This window comes from Desmodus rotundus, chromosome 4, assembly GCF_022682495.2.
Source record: "Desmodus rotundus isolate HL8 chromosome 4, HLdesRot8A.1, whole genome shotgun sequence".
NCBI lineage: Eukaryota > Metazoa > Chordata > Mammalia > Chiroptera > Phyllostomidae > Desmodus > Desmodus rotundus.
Genome location: NC_071390.1, coordinates 126,209,515 through 126,226,464, shown reverse-complemented (window position 1 = coordinate 126,226,464; position 16,950 = coordinate 126,209,515). Strand labels below are relative to the sequence as shown.

The 16,950-nt window shown below is 36.9% G+C and overlaps 1 long non-coding RNA gene across 1 annotated transcript; it reads right to left on the bottom strand.

The window, feature by feature from the left end:
* Positions 1 to 626: 626 nt before the first annotated feature.
* LOC112320029 (uncharacterized) lies at positions 627 to 11,071 on the bottom strand. The gene is made up of 5 exons (XR_002976390.4): positions 10,999 to 11,071; positions 7,505 to 7,568; positions 6,817 to 6,840; positions 3,936 to 4,030; positions 627 to 1,077 (listed from the first exon to the last, which is right to left on the bottom strand). It is a non-coding gene; the product is annotated as an uncharacterized lncRNA (long non-coding RNA).
* Positions 11,072 to 16,950: the final 5,879 nt, after the last annotated feature.

Genomic DNA, 16,950 nt, shown 5'->3' with positions numbered 1-16,950 from the left:
ATTGGAATTTCTTTTAATACTGAATTATTCACAATTAAAATGAGATTGCCTAGATGATTATCTTGCCCTTTGAATAGTCACCCAGTTATGTCATAACCTGTTTTCTCCTATAATCATTATCTAGGAGATGATAAAATAAAACTGTATGTCTTTTCTTTAAAAATATTAAAAGAGTAAAAAATATTGTGTGTTGGCATATAATAGTTGCAAAAATGTTAATGAGACTCAAGAGAAACACAGGTGCCATGCATTCAGTTGTGTCCTTACCCAAGGATAAGTAGAAGTTCTAACTCTCTGCACCTCAGAATGTGATCTCACTTGGAAATATGGGTAATCGCAGATGTAATTAGTTAAGTCCTGGTTACCCAGGAGTAAGGTGTGTGTCCTTAATGAAATATGACTGCTGTTTTTATAAGAAGAGGCGTAGAAGGAGAAGACGGCTCTGTGACAACAGAGACAGAGATTGCAGTGATGCACTCAGAAACCAAGAATTGTCAAGGGCTGCCAATAATGCCAGAGAAAAAGAAAAAGCAAGGTTGAATTGTACCCTAGACTTATTACAAACAGCAAAGCTCTGCTGTTGTTTTTTGCCACTAGATTTTGTACTTTGTTTCAGCAGTGCTAAGAAATTAAAACAATGATATATCTGATAATTGCTTTATAGATTGATTTATTGTGATGGGAAAGATTTTTTTGTTTAATTTTATGGTACTTCAACTCAGAGAACAAAGTAGAAAACAATCAAATAGTGAAGAGAAAATCATTACCACTGCGTTAGAACTATTGATCATTGATCTTGGGTTTGTGTTTTTCATCTAATATGATTCGAGTGACTTTTTGACAGCTGAAATTTGTACACAGAAACCTATTGATGGGTTAAATTTTTTAAGTTCCAATCTAATACATGAGAGAATACTAGTAATGCTCCACTTTGGAATTGTTTTATAAAATATGCTTTCGAAGGCACTTTGGATGCATTTATTGTATGCAGGCTGATAACATGTTGCTAGAAGGGGAAATCGTTCTTGAGTAAGAAGAATGGTCATGAGTAGAGACCAAGAAGACTTCTGACCAAGGCTGTGGAGAAAGAGAAACATTCCTTTCATTAAACTGTAGACTAAATCTTTGCTAATATCGTTATGTTCTTGCTTTTGAATTTTATCCATATCTATTTCTTTGTGTTTGACCAAGGGCTTACAATTTTCTTTTTGATACCCTTTACTTGGTCTCCACAAAATCATAGTCAAATTGTCCTGTGATCCCCAATTCTGCTTGCTCTGCATCTTGAACAAGAACTAAAAAGTGGAACATGCCCTTTTTATCAGCTTATTCTGAGAACTGGTTGACCACAGTGGACACTATTTCCTACTGATCATTTACATGCTTGCCTTCCTTCCCATTAAAAGCTACTGCTAATCTTTGTATACTTGTGTGTGCCCTTTTCAAAAAGGCTTTTCCTGTTAGGTTTTGAGATGCTTAAAGATTTCTGAGATTTGAGCACTCTACCCATGGCCATGGCTTTTTTTCTGAATGAAGTCTTTCCTTGTCTGTGTTTGTATAAGTGTTTCCTTGACATGACAGAGGATCCTTGACCCAAACGATGCCTTGGTTAAAATCATTGACATGAAAAAGCTTACTAAAATTATCTAAACTAGTTATGTAACCAGATTCACTTTAGAATGAATTTCTGGCACCTCTACTACTTCTTTGTTGGTTCAAGCTCTTATTTTTTATCTTAAGTAACTGTGATAGTTTCCCAGTGAACTTGATAATGTTCTGTCAGTACTCCCCATCACCTACTACCCGGACTCACCCACTGTATGTCTCCCCCTCACCCACTGGCCTCCCACTGTGTAATAGGCCTAAAGAACACAGGCAATGTCAAAATGACAATGACACATGCCTTGTCAAATGATGTTCTGGTTGCTGATGGTCAGCTATGATATCCATCTTTATAACTAGGTAATAAGCTGCAACTGCAGAGACTCTGGCTCAATGGTATTTATATTCCAGTGCTATCTCACTGCTTGCTCACAATGGGGCCCAGAAGTATCTGGTGACTGAATGAATACATATGTCAGCTGAACCCCTATTTCCTAAAATGATATCACAAGTAACAGCTTTTATTTCCCATTGTTTTTTTCAGTCACTTAAAAAGCTCTTAATTTCCATGTCTTTAAGTTTCATGACCAAACTAATTATATATCAAGCTATGACTTTTCCTTACACTACATCAGGGCCTCAAGAAACATTGAAGAAATAATGAAAAACTTGAATAAATTTCTATAATCTTTTTTTTTCACTTGTCACTTCTCACATGAGGTTTAGTTCTGTATATTAGCCCACAGGGCTTTTGAATATGAGTGTTATTCACCTTCAAAACTAACATTTTTTAATATACCCTAATGTAAACCAAGAAAAATATAGGAATACAGTCATATTACCTGAAAAACAAAACAAAACAAAGCAAAACAACCTCCACCACGCCAAGAAACACATGGACAAAAAGAGGGCATTGGGACAGCATTGATTCTTTTTGAGGGGCATATTTGCTAAGCACTTTTATGTGCTGGTCCAGTTCTGAGAAATAACATCCATTTCTTTTTCTTCCACTTCCCTGGTTTCATTCATTCAATCCATCATCAGATCTGATGATTCCTTTTCAAAGTCTTTCTACTATTACTTTTACGTCTTTCTATCATAAGCCTATCTCAGGTCTACTGCCCCTTTCCTTAAATACAATGTACACATTTCAGCCATATTTTTGTCTCCAAAATGATATTCTTAATATATTCTTTCTTGATCAATTATATTCACCTATTACCTAATGCCTAGGGAGTAAGTTCAGACTCTTCACCTTGTCAATAATGTGAATTCTTTAGAATATATTAACCATGTGCATTCAAAAGTAATTGAAATCTGTTAGAAGTATTTCAGCTTTGAGTTATAGAACTATTTTATTCTGTAGTGATATTTAATCTTTCCTGAAGTTTATTGGAGCAGTGTCTGCACACTTAATGCTCACCACAGTGCCATGGCAAAGCAGCTCAAACTCTCCTGTGGTCTGAATCAATTAGGGGCCTTATGAAAATACAGATTCTGATTGAAAAGCTCTGGGTGGGGCTTCAGACTCTAAAATTCGGACAAGTTCCCAGATGGCATGTGTGCTGCTACTCCAGAGGGTCCATTTTGGAAAGCTATCCAGGCACAGACTTAGTGGCAGGGCATCATGGAGTCACAATTACATACAACTCTAATCACAGGCATTGATGGAATATGTCTGTTAATAGTCTCCCCAATTGTATGGAGAGGTCACATATTGTTATAATGCCTGTTTGTCCATGAGAAAAACGCAGTTTAGACAAGATTAGGAATAGTTTAAGGTCCTGAAACTGGTAGTTGTTGAACCAGGATAAAAAAACACCAGAGCTCCCACTTGAAAATCCCACCTCTAACCACACCAAGACAGATGTCTTCTTTTAGAAGCTTTTAGGTGAATAAATGCACTTTAGGAGAGCTACACCTGCTTATGTTGCTTCAGCTGTTCTGCTTTCGGTTTGATGGCTTGGTTTTGTTTATTCTTGTTTTAACCATCACCACTGAAATTTCTGGAGAACAAAAAATGTCACTAGATCCTTGGCTGGGTGGTTCAGTTAGTGGAGCATTGTCCTTTATAGCAAAATGGTTAGAGGTTCCATCTCCTGTCAGGGGACATACCTAGGTTGCAGGTTAGATCCCTGGTGGGGACACTTATGAGAGGAAACTATACTATGTTTCCCTATCACACACTAAAGTGTTTTTCTCTCAGTCTTCATCTCTTTTTCCCTTCCACTCTCTAAAATCAATAAAAACCTATTTTCTAGGGAGGATTTTAAAAGTAACAAATAAAAATAAGAAGATAAAAATATTTTTCAATGTCATTAGTTGTAGCTTACCTCTATAATCCATGCCGTGCTTACTACTTTCTTCTAAATGGAGGAAGGTATGGAAACAGCCCTGGAAATGGTAGATAGGGGAATGGATAATATCTCTGAAAAAACAATGGCAGAGAATTGAGACAATGGCTGTGTAAATATTTCACAGTAATTTCAATTAGAGTCTGAGTTTTAAAGTGGTAGAAATTCATAGATCATCTACATGTTTGATTTTTCAAATTTTTAGTTAGATTTTCACTTGGTTATAAGAAAAATGTTTAAAAGGAGAGAAAAATAGGAAGCTATTTGCAGCTATACTGTTTGTTGACAATTCTGTTCTTTTATAATGCAGGTGAATGCATCCATTATGGAGAAATACTCACACAAGTTTTAAACAATCTTTAAAACATTACCTCTGAGCTCCTACTTTGCTCCTCCTTGAATTTTCCAGGAGAAGGAATTTGTTCATTTCAGGTTTGGTGGAATTGCTACTTCTCACTGTTGACCTATAATGACCTTACTGTCTCTTAAAACTCCTGCATTTTAAAATATTCACTTCTGTTAATTTCAATATCTTTCATTTATTCTTCTTCATCTTTTAATGTGGTTCCTTGTTAAAATTCATCTATTTAATATATTAGTGAAATTTTTGAGAACATAGGATATTGATTGGCATGGGAAAATAATATGATATTGAGAATACTTTTTATTTTCAAAATGCTAGGTAAGTGACATTTTCCATCTTATTTATCAAGATCAGTTTAACTTTTCCTAATGACTTCATCATCCTCCACAAGGATAAAAAGGTGAAAAGTTATCACATCATCTGTGTTTTTTGGAGCCTCTAAGACCAATGGAACAGAACAGAAAGCCCAGAAATAAACCTAAGTCTCTATGGTCAATTAATATTTGACAAAGGAGGCAGGAGCATAAAATGGAGCAAAAATAGTCTCTTCAACAAGTGGTGTTGGGAGATCTGGACAGCTAGCTATGTGTGAAAAAATGAGACTCGACCACCAACTTACACCATACACAAAAATAAATTCAAGGTGGATAAAAGACTTAAATATAAGTTGTAACACCATAAAAGACCTAGAGGAAAACCTAGGCAGGAAAATCTCAGACATTCCACACAGCAACATCCTGACAGACACGTCCCCTAAAGCGAGGGACATAAAAGAAAGAAAAAACAAACGGGACCTTATGAAAATAAAAAGCTTCTGCATGGCTAAAGAAAACAGCATTAAAATGAAAAGAGAACAAATACTATGGGAAAACGTATTTACCAATGATTCCTCAGAGAAGGGTCTGATCTCCAAAATATATAAATAACTCATACAACTCCACTCCAGGAAGACAAATAAATCAATTAAAAAATGAGCAAAAGACTTGAACAGACACTTCTCCAAGGAAGACATACAGAGGGTACAGAGACATATGAAAAGATGGTCAGCATGACTAGCCATCAGAGAGATGCAAATTAAAACCACAATGAGGTACCATCTCACACCAGTCAGAGTGGCCAACATAAACAAATCCACAAACAAATGTTGGAGAGGATGCAGAGAAAAGGGAACCCTAGTACATTGTTGGTGGGAATGCAGACTGGTGTGGCCACTGTGGAAAACAGTATGGAATTTCCTCAGAAAATGAAAAATGGAACTACCCTTTGACCCAGCAATTCCGCTGCTGGGATTATACCCTAAGAACCCTGAAACACCAATCCAAAAGAACCTATGCACCCCAATGTTCATAGCAGCACAATTTACAATAGCCAAGTACTGGAAGCAACCTAAGTGCCCATCAGCAAATGAGTGAATCAAAACATTATGGTACATTTACACAATGGAATTCTATGCAGCAGAGAGAAAGAAGGAGCTTATACCCTTTGCAACAGCATGGATGGAACTGGAGAGCATTATGCTAAGTGAAATAAGCTGGGCGGTGAGAGACAAATACCATATTATTTCACCGTTAACTAGAACCTAATCAACAGAAGAAAAAAAGCAAACAAAATATAACCAGAGACATTGAAGTTAAGAACAATCTAACAATAGCCAGAGGGGAGGGGTGAAGGGACAGTGGGGAGAAGAGTTCTTAGAAACTACTATGAAGGACACATGAATAAAACCAAGGGAGAGGGTGGAAGCAGGGGAGAGAGGTGGGTTTGGCTGGGTGGGGTAGAGATGTGGGAAGAAAATGCAGACAACTGTAATTGAACAACAATAAAATAATTAAAAATTGAAAACACAAAACAAAACAAGAAGAAAAGAAAAAATATATATTGTATAGATTTAGAATTTCATCATTCTTTTTTAAAAATATTTTATTTATTTATTTTTAGGGAGAGGGGAAGGGAAGAAGAAAGAGAGGGAGAGAAACATCAATGTGTGGTTGCTCTCACGTGCCCCTTACTGGGGACCTGGCCCACAACCCAGGCATGTGCCCTGTCTGAGAATCAAACCAGCAACACTTTTATTTGCAGCCTGTGTTCAATCCACTGAGCTACACCATCCAGGGATAGAATTTCATTATTTAGGCCAAGGCAATTATGTACCAAAGATACTTTCATTTTGCTAAATTCATTGGCTTCTTCAGGGTAGCATTATAAATCTCTATCTAAGTCCTACCAGTATACAACCTGGGGGTCATTTGCCAGTATATCATAAAACTTAATATAAACTTCGGCCATTCACCATAAAGATGTTTCAGAGATAAATATTGATTCTAATAATAGAACAAATACTCAGAGAAGAAAATGTGTTTCATTATACCACATTATCTGGGGAATACCTACATAGTATCTGTTTCTATAAAAATGACATCTGTTAATATAGAGAACAAATTAAATTTGCCATCCCTGTTTAATGATCAAGTTTTCTAGAAAATGAAAGTGCTTTACCTCTTCAGATGAAGAATCGGCCCCCTTGAAAAAGGAAAAGAAGAAAAGAGTGAACAGCTGAAATTTATCATTCGATATTGTCAAAAGTCACGTAGCTGCGACAGTTACAATCAAACATATGGAGGCAAAGTCTTAGGTCACTGAAACCTGAAGCTACTTGTTTCATGTTTGGTGACGTCTTTAACATGAACAAGGACTAGGCTTTGGCTATGGTTAATTTGCTACATTCTATTACCAGTTCCTCTGGGTCCAAATTTCTTCTGTGTGGGATTAGAAAAATCCTATCCCTGTGACTAGGATAGTGAGATTGGAAAGTTAACATTTGGGTGAGCTCAAGACCAATGTGTTTAGGTGGGTGTGTTTAGAGTATCTGAAAAGGTATGTTTGTTTAAATATGGATTGTACAGGTGTCTGGTGTTATGATTGTGTTTTCTCTGTTCTTTTTGGATTTTTATTGTTTGTTACATGCACTTCCGTGTGTGCTTAGTGCCTCTGTGTGGGTGCCTAAGAATTATCCTAAGTCCTTAAGGTACTGATGTAAGTTAATTCACAGAAAATGTTCACTCAAAACTTTAGAATTGACAAAGCCATGTTTAGGCAATGTATTCATGTTCTTGGTACAGCAAAGAGACATTCTCTGAATAATTACTGATAACATGTTCTTCTTCAAAATTTCTGCTATACTCACAATCATGGCAAGCATGAGAGCCAAGATAAAGGCCAAGGCAAGGATCTTCATAGTTGGCCGAGTCCTGTGAAAGCACATGTGACAAATCAGTAACACATTCATTCCTGTGTTTCCAAATCATTTATTGACCAGACTATGATCTGTAGCTTTGAGAATCTGGCTGGAGGTACAGGATATTCAAACATACTGTGTGACCTCATGGGACTTAGAGACCAATAGGGGACATTGTTGTGGCAGAGAGATACTAAAGGATCATGAAAACAGAAAAACAGGGGGAGAACCAAGATGGCAGCGTAGGTAGACACACTGCGTCTCCCCACACAACCAGAACTGACAGAAAATCGAACGGCAAGGAAGTCTGACACCAAAAAAATAAAAAATAAACATTCATCCAGACCGGTAGGAGGGGCAGAGACGGGCAGGCACTGCGGAGAGGACTCACGTTGCCGTGGTGGGACTGAGACTGGCAGAGTGTAGGACGAACCTGTGGCAGACCCTGCGGCCCCACATTCCCGCAGATAAACCGAGGGCCAGACTCAGAGTGGTGGAGAACGGGGCAGGCTGAGCAGGGGGTAGCACCGCACAGCCCCACATTTGCCCACAGATAAACGAGACAAACGGCGGGGAGCAAAGCAGACCACGCAACCCAGGGCTCCAGCGCGGGGAAATAAAGCCTCAGACCTCTGATTGAAAAAGCCCATGGGGGTTGGGGCGGCAGCAGGAGAGACTCCCAGCCTCACAGGAGAGGTTGTTGGAAAGACCCACAGGGGCCTGGGTCGTGCGTAAGCCCACCCAACCAGGAACCAGCACCAGAGAGGCCCAGTTTGATTGTGGGTATCAGAGTGAAAGACTGAAATCCGGTGGAGAGGGGAGCGGGCACCATTGCTCCCTCTCGGCCCCTCCCCCACGTACAGCGTCACAGTGCAGCGACCAGCATTACCCCGCCCCCTGTGAACACCTAAGGCTCCGCCCCTTAAAGTAACAGACACGCCAAGACAAAAAAAAAAATGGCCCAAATGACAGAACACTTCAAAGCTCCAGAAAAAATAGAACTAAGTGAGGAAGAGATAGCCAACCTATCAGATGCACAGTTCAAAAGACTGGTTATCAAGACGCTCACAGAATTGGTTGAATTTGTTTGAAAACCAGATGAAAAAATGAAGCCTAAGCTAAGAGAAACAAAGGAAAATGTACAGGGAACCAATAGTGATGCGAAGGATACTGGGACTCAAATCAATGGTGTGGACCAGAAGGAAGGAAGAAACATCCAACCAGAAAAGAATGAAGAAACGAGAATTCAGAAAAATGAGGAGAGGCTTAGGAACCTCCAGGACATCTTGAAACGTTCCAACATCCGAATTATAGGGGTGCCAGAAGGAGAAGAGGAAGAACAAAAAATTGAAAACTTATTTGAACAAATAATGAAGGAGAACCTCCTTCATCTGGCAAAGGAAATAGACTTCCAGGAAGTCCAGGAAGCTCAGAGAGTCCCAAAGAAGCTAGACCCAAGGAGGAACACACCAAAGCACATCATAATTACATTACCTAAGATTAAACAGGAGAGAATCTTAGAAGCAGCAAGAGAAAAGAAGACAGTTACCTACAAAGGACTTCCCATAAGTCTGTCAGCTGATTTCTCCAAAGAGACCTTACAGGCAAGAAGGGGCTGGAAAGAAGTATTCCAAGTCATGAAAGGCAAGGGCCTACATCCAAGATTACTGTATCCAGCAAAGCTATCATTTAGAATGGAAGGGCAGATAAAAGTGCTTCTCAGATAAGGTCAAGTTAAAGAAGTTCATCATCACCAAGCCCTTATTATATGAAATGTTAAAGGGACTTACCTAAGAAAAAGAAGATCAAAAATATGAACAGTAAAAATGACAGCAAACTCACAGTTATTAACGACCACACCTAAAACCAAAACAAAAGAAAACTAAGCAAACAACTAGAACAGAAACAGAATGATAGAAATGGAGGTCACATGGAGGGTTGTCAAAAGGAGAGTGGGAGGGGGAGAGGGGGGAAGGTACAGAGAATAAGTAGCATAAATGGTAGGTAGAAAATAGACAGGGGGAGGGTAAGAATAGTGTAGGAAATGTAGAAGCCAAAGAACTTATATACATGACCCATGGACATGAACTATAGGGGGGGAATGTGGGAGGGAGGGGGTGGGCAGGATGGAGTGGAGTTGGGGGGAGAATGGGACAACTGTAATAGCATAATCAATAAATATATTTTAAAAAAAGAAAATGAAAGGTAATGGAGAGAGTCAAATCCAATTATAAAGAAGTTTTAGGGAAAATATTTGGAGATACATTGATTTTGTCAAATAATTTAATCTCCAAGTTATTTTAGTCAATGATACTTCCCCTAATCTGGGACTCTTTGATATGGTTTTGTAATTCAGTTTACACAGTGAACTCAGTATTCTTGCTGTTATGTAAGAAGTTAAGCAGATTATTTATTTTTCAGTTCCAAACTTCTAAATAAAAACATTTTACAAAGTATAAGGTAAGTAATGATAAAAGCTTTTATCTTCCTGATCATTTTGGCCATCAGTTTTGATAAAACAATAATGTCTTTTTTCCCCCTGATAATAAAAAAAAGTGTTTTTCTGCCTAATAACCTTAAACTTTAACATATGAAGCAAAATTTGTGACTGATGGTATTTCCATTGTTCCTTTCCTGCTGACTTTGCCTCATTGGTTGAATGAAACTCAGGACTTTGTCACTGGACAAAATGAGGAAATTATATGTTTCTTGACAACATTATGAAAATCATTTAATACTCACCTGAACATTCATGTTATGATACAAATAAACATTCAGCTTTTAGTGTTGTTCATACATCAAATTGAAAGAAAAGGATTAACATAATTCACAGAAAGTGGTCTTCTACAGATAGATACCCAGATGGATAATTATGGTCTTGGAAAGAATATTATCCAAAGAACACAATGGTGATGGTTAACATAGCATAAAAACTTGTTTAAACAAAGTCACAAATGAAATGAATATAGATCAAATAAAATAAGGAAAGTTTGTTGCACAGTGCTAATAATGCAGAAAGTCGGAAACTGTTTTAATGATAGAAAAGATGAAGAAAAGGTAAGTAAAATGAGTTAGTGATGGTACTGCAGCAACTTTGATGAAGGTTAATTAAACCTTTAGAGTAATACCCACATTTGCAAAAGGAGAGCTTATGCTATTCTAAAGATCATTTTCTTGTAAAATATAACGATGAGATTTAAGTTCAAGGTGCACAGCGCCCGCCCCTGCTCCTTGTCTTCTGTTCAGGGCAGCGTGGCAGTCAGTGCAGAGCACTGTGGTCCTGTCCTCCCCTTCGGACCCTGACATAGGATCACGGTTTCTTTAAGTGTTTCTTCATGAAAAGTTATCAATATGTTATAGACACTTAAAAATGGGCTACAACTCATTTTAGCAAAGAAAAATTAGAATAAGGCATCATATTAGGTTGTCCATGAATATATTACCTTTTACCCAAGATGAGACGCAGAAGTTCAAGCAGCTGGAATGGCAAAGCCAGAAGAGACGGTGTGCTTTTCTAGAGGACTGGTGTATTTATACACACTGAAATTCTGCATTGTTTTTGCTACATCATGTCAATTGTGAGATCATATTATTGAACTAAAATAATGCCCAAAATCTGTCTTGACAGATACAAAGAATAAACTTGCTCGTTACAATAGATGATTGTGAAGCAGAATCATGAGAAAAAAAAACTATACCCTTCACTTGTTAATCCCAGTATTTGTCTAGGTATGCATGAATAAGACAGAGAAAAGTATGCTAAAGTAAGCATAGAAATGACTTGAAATGGTAGAAATGTTTCCGCAGAACACCCTCTGCCCTATTTCAACAAATGCACGTCCAAAATGGAAAATCTCTATGCCCAAAATGATACCATCTTGTCAACATTTTACTGGTTCTTTAATATAGGGTGTCAACTGGCATAATGAAATTGAAGACATTTATTTCAAATGTGTCTTCCTCAAGTTATTACAATGTACCTTAATTTTACCAACTTTAGAATTTTTTAAGTGTTAAAGTATATTCAAATGTTTGCTAAAATACAGGAATCTGTATTGTATAATAAAGCAGTTCTTATCTTTAAAGTCCAATGACCACAGAAGCTCAGTCATCTATGTCTCACAAAGGAGCTTGATGCATATATTTGGGTATCGATTCTACTTCCTCTGAGTCTTTAGGGGTTTGTCACTGGAAGCCATGAGTTAACTTGATTACACTAGATAGGAGTTAAAAATAGTGTTTCCTAAGTCCCTGGGCAAATTTGTGTACAATTCCCCTCTTTCTACTGGTTGGATAATGTAATATACTGAAAACTGAATACACACAAAATATCATTTTCAAAGTTTAGGTGTATTTTGTGTCCTAGTTCATTGTCACTCAAAATGTAGTACGTGTGACCATCAGAGCCAGCATCACCTGAGATTTTGTTAGAAATGCAAATTGGTAGACCCTGATTCCTGGCATTTGAATCAGAATCTAGGAGGTGCAGTAGGAATCTAATGTTATGAATATCTCCAGGTGATTCTTTGTGAACCATAAAGTTTGTGAAACCATGTAATCAAATCATAAGTACACTATGTGTCCATAAGCCTGACCCTATAAATATGTTTTAAGGTATTATTTTGTATCAAAGTTTTAAGGTCATATTTATTAGATCTGTCTCGTAAAATATGTTTGAACAACTGAATTAGAAATTATTGCTATTCTCTGGATGGAAAACAAAACATTATAAATGTTTTATTAAGGCCAATAAAATACAATTCAATTAATTCATTCTGATTCTTTTTTATTGATCTCTATGCCTTTAGATGTAGCTGATCCTCAATGGAAAATAAATCCAATCTATAGCATATTTTAAATGGGAAAAAGTTATACAAGCTTCAGTAAGTATAGAAATAAACTGGGTTTTTTAAAAAAGTGAATCCTACTTTAATCATTTTGGAAATGTTAAATAGATTTCTTCTTTCCTTCCTCTTTCTTCCTCTCTTCCTTACTTACTTACTGAAACTTCTTTCTTCACTCATTTATTTCTTCAGTGATTTCTCTTAAGCCATGTTAAAAAGCACCATTCTAATGGATCTATGATATTCATAGCCTATGAACAATATGTGAACTAGTGATTCAAAGGCACTACCAAACAGCAACATCATTAAATAAAAGAAAAAAACCTGACAACGTTATAAGAATAGACAATGATAATATACTGAATTTAAACCTACATTTAATTTAACTTATAAATCATTCTGGTAGGAACACAGAAGTGTAGGCATTATTCCACACATCATTTTCTGCTTCAAAATGTTAGGAAGTGCAAGGATTATGTGTGACAGAAGGAATCAAGAACGTTGGACTCTAAACACAGGAGTACCTTTGTATGTTTCTTATGGTTTTTCCCTCCAGGAACAGGTCGACTTAGAATATTGATAGACCAGAACTTGTCCTGTTATTGTATAATTACATAAAACAGGTATCACATTCTCTACAACCAAGCATCACCCTGTATGAAAATGCTAGGGTCTTTCAATCAAGGGAACAATCAATAAAGAATGACTAGTACAACACAAAGGTGGTATTAAATTGGTGGCATAAAGATACAATCTCTAAATGGGTGTTTGTGAAGATATTCATGCTGCATTTCATTCTCCTTTTCCTCTTCCCTGTTGTTCTTTCTCATTTTTCTCCACTTTCTCCTTCCTTTCCTGCTCTTCCTCTTTCACTTCTCCTACAGTGAAAGTATGCTTCAAAGTATATGGCATAATCCATGACATTTATTTATTTAACTAAAAATTAATTTGTGTTATATTCCTGTAGAGTCAGAAGAGAAGCAGGCAAAAGTCCGAACCCTTTGATAACAACCAAGTAATGTGGGAGAAAAATAGAGAAGTCCTGAAAATCTCCCAGAAAGAAGAGAAGAGCAGAAGAGAACAAACTCCAGACATTAGTGAATTGTGTAAGCTGAGTGGGAAATATCAGAAAGGAAGGTTAATGTTCATGAACAAATTATGCAGTAACCTTGGAGATTGCTTAAGCTCCTTAAACTACAATTTTCTTATATAGAATAGATATAATAAAGTAGCACTGGATTAAATAAGAAGGTGTATAAATTACATTGCAGATAGAAATAGTTCAAATATAAATTTAAGTATTATTTTTACATTTTTCATCATAATCTTCATTAGGAAGAGCATTCTAATTTTAAAAAAATTTACTCAAGATTATGCACAAAACAAAAATCAAAGCACAGTGACAAAGTATCTTTAGAAATTGACACCTGAACCTTCATGACTAGAGTGAGAAAGTTACAAATCTGATCAGAAATAAACCAATTTACAGAATAGTGAGGGTGGGAATTTGAAGTCAGACATATCAAATGGATGCAATTTTCCCTACAAAATAGGTGACTGTTTTCTGAAATTCAGTAAGGGGTATGATGATGCAGATATGTAAGAAATTAGTGTTATTTTTGGATAGTTTATTGAAGGAAAATGATGAAATGTGTATGACCAAAAATGAGAAAAAATTGTAAGCAGTATTTCAGTCCATGTTTATGAAACATAAATGAATTTCTTCAAAGAACTGAGTGTCCTAGGTAAGACAACAGTATAAGTAAATTAAGAACTTGCCAAGATTGAGATTTCAATAAGTAGGGTTACTTAAACCCAGAATTTCACAGAATCATTTGAGTTATTGTAAGTATGCAATAAGTGGTGAACATGAAACCGTAGATTAAAAAAATGAAATAAAATTTAAAATGAATGTAGAAAATAAAAGTATATGGAAAGGGCAAGGCCTGGAGATTTCTGTAAGGTCAAGGTCAAGAAGGTATCATTGCTTCAACCTTTGCTTCCTTCTAAAATATAAATGAAGATCATATACTTTTCCAGTGGCCTCCTTCTCAAACCAAAGTCTAAACTTGACCTACTAAGCTGTAATAACCTGTACACCCCTTTACCTGTGACAGTTTATTTCCATCCACTTCCTGCTTTCTTCTCTATGCAGCTGGACTCCTTGAAATTCCCCAGACCTGGAAAATTTTATGTGTGTGTGTGTGTGTGTGTGTGTGTGTGTCTGCACACACAAACCTATAGTCATTAAATTCTTCTTGCTACTTTTTCTTACATGAGATTTTGTTTCTCCATGCTCATTCCCATACTTAATTTATTTTTTCTTAAATGTCAGAGAAGATGTTGTAGACTCTCCTATTTAAAATACTGTCTGGGCCTTTGACCTGTCAGCCTTTTACTTCTTCAAAGCACTTATCACCACTTGAGATATACATAGTATTTTGTTACTCTGGTTTGCAATTCCTAACTATAATATAAGCACAATGAGGGCATTGTTTTTGTTCTTTTGTTCCCTGCTGTGTCTTCATCCAGAGTAGTGCTTGACAGCCAGGCACTCAGCAAATTGGTTACTCAATAATATTTACTGAATGAAAGTCAAAGGGCACCACTAATGGAGGGCTTTAGATCATCACATTTTTGTAACTTGCCTGTTGCTGTGGAGTGACATTAGGTGTTAATTTTAGGCTTCTATGAACTTATAGGAAATATGAGGCTCCTGGAAAGGTTGAGAATAGATATTGTAGCCAGTGGAACCAGGGACACATCAGAGTAATATTAGAATGAGTAGTTCAATAGAACCCTGCTGAGCAGGATCCAATAAGCTTCACAAGCAGCATAACAAAGGGAGATCTGTGTAGGCACTAAACTTGCCAAGGTGAATTCTGCCCATGTGATCAGTACCTGCACACCAGTTTGCACACTGTGGTTGGGGTTGATCCTCACAGAAAGCCAGCCTGAGAGTCACCTCCAGGAATGAAAAAGCCAATAACAATCAGCACTCTATTGTGACAGGAGAGCCCACATAACCCACACAAGAAACATTCTTGGATAACTGAGCTCAGGTGATCAAGGTGACTGTACTCCTGGACCCCACAGGACACCTACTTCATAAGTCTACCCCACAAAACTGGAAGTCAGAGTAGATCTACCTTGTGCATAAAAACAAACACGAAGAACTAGGCAATGTGGGGAGACAAAGAAACAGACCCTAAATTAAAGAACAGGAGAAATCTCAAATCAGAGCTAAAGAAAATGGAGGCAAGCAATTTATCAGATATAGAGTTCAAAGTAATGTTACAAGGATGCTGCGAAGCATGAAAAAAATAGAGGCCATAAGAATGAAGAAGCCAGAAATGAAGAATACAATATATATAATGAAGAGCACACTGGAAATAAAAAACAGTAGGTTGGATGAAGCAGAGGGTCAAATCAGTGATTTGTAAGATAAAACAAACACCTAGTCAGAGCAGCAAAAAGAAAAAAGAATAAAAAATAAGGAGAGTTTAAAGGAACTTTGGGATGTAGCATAACAACCTCTATCTCCTAGGGGTACCAGAATGAGAACAGAGAGAGTAAGAGAGCAAGAAAGTATTTGAAGAAATAAGGACTTCCCTAATCTGGTGAAGGAAAAAAGACACACAAGTCCAGGAATCACAGAGAGTCCTACACAAGAAGAACCCAAAAGGCCCACAGCAAGACATGTCATAATTAAAAATGACAAAGGTTCAAGATGAAAAGATATTCTTAGAAGCAGCAAGAGAAAGATAGGTATTTAACTACAAGGGGGCTTTAATAAGACTGTCAGCTGTTTTCTCAAAAGAAACCTTTCAGGCCAGAAGGAATTGGCATAAAACATTTCAAGTGATGAAAAGCAAGGACCTATAATCAATACTACTTTATTCAGCAAGACTGTCATTTAAAATTGAAGGAGAGATAAAGACCTTCCCAAACAAGAAAAGGCTAAAGGAGTTTGGTAACACCAAGCAAGCATTACAAAAAAGGGTTAAAGGGCATGTTATAGGAAGGAGGAGGAGAAGGAGAAGAAGGAAGAAAGGAGAAAGAGAAAGAGAAAGAGAAGGAGAAGAGGAGGGAGAAGAAGAAGCAGAGGAACACAGTTAAAAGAACAAAGTAGCAATAAATATGTACCTATCATCAATCACTTAAAATGTAAATGGCTTAAAAGCTCCAATTCAAAAGCATAGGGTAACTGAATGGATAAGAAAATGAGATCCACATATATGCTGTCAATAACAGACTCACCTCAAAACTAAAGAACACACAGCCCAAAAGTCAAGGGTGGAAAAATCCCATGCAAATGGAAATTAAAAAGAGCTGGGAGAGCAAATATGATAAAGTAAATTTTAAAACCAAGGCTATAGTAAGAAACAAAGAAGGACACTGTACATATAGGTTCTTGTAGATTCTACCAAAAAAAACCCCTATTAGAATTAATAAATGAATTCAGTAAAGTAACAGGATACAAATAAATATCCAGAATCAGTTGCATTTTTATACACCAATGATGAAGTATCAGAAAAGGAAACTAAGGGA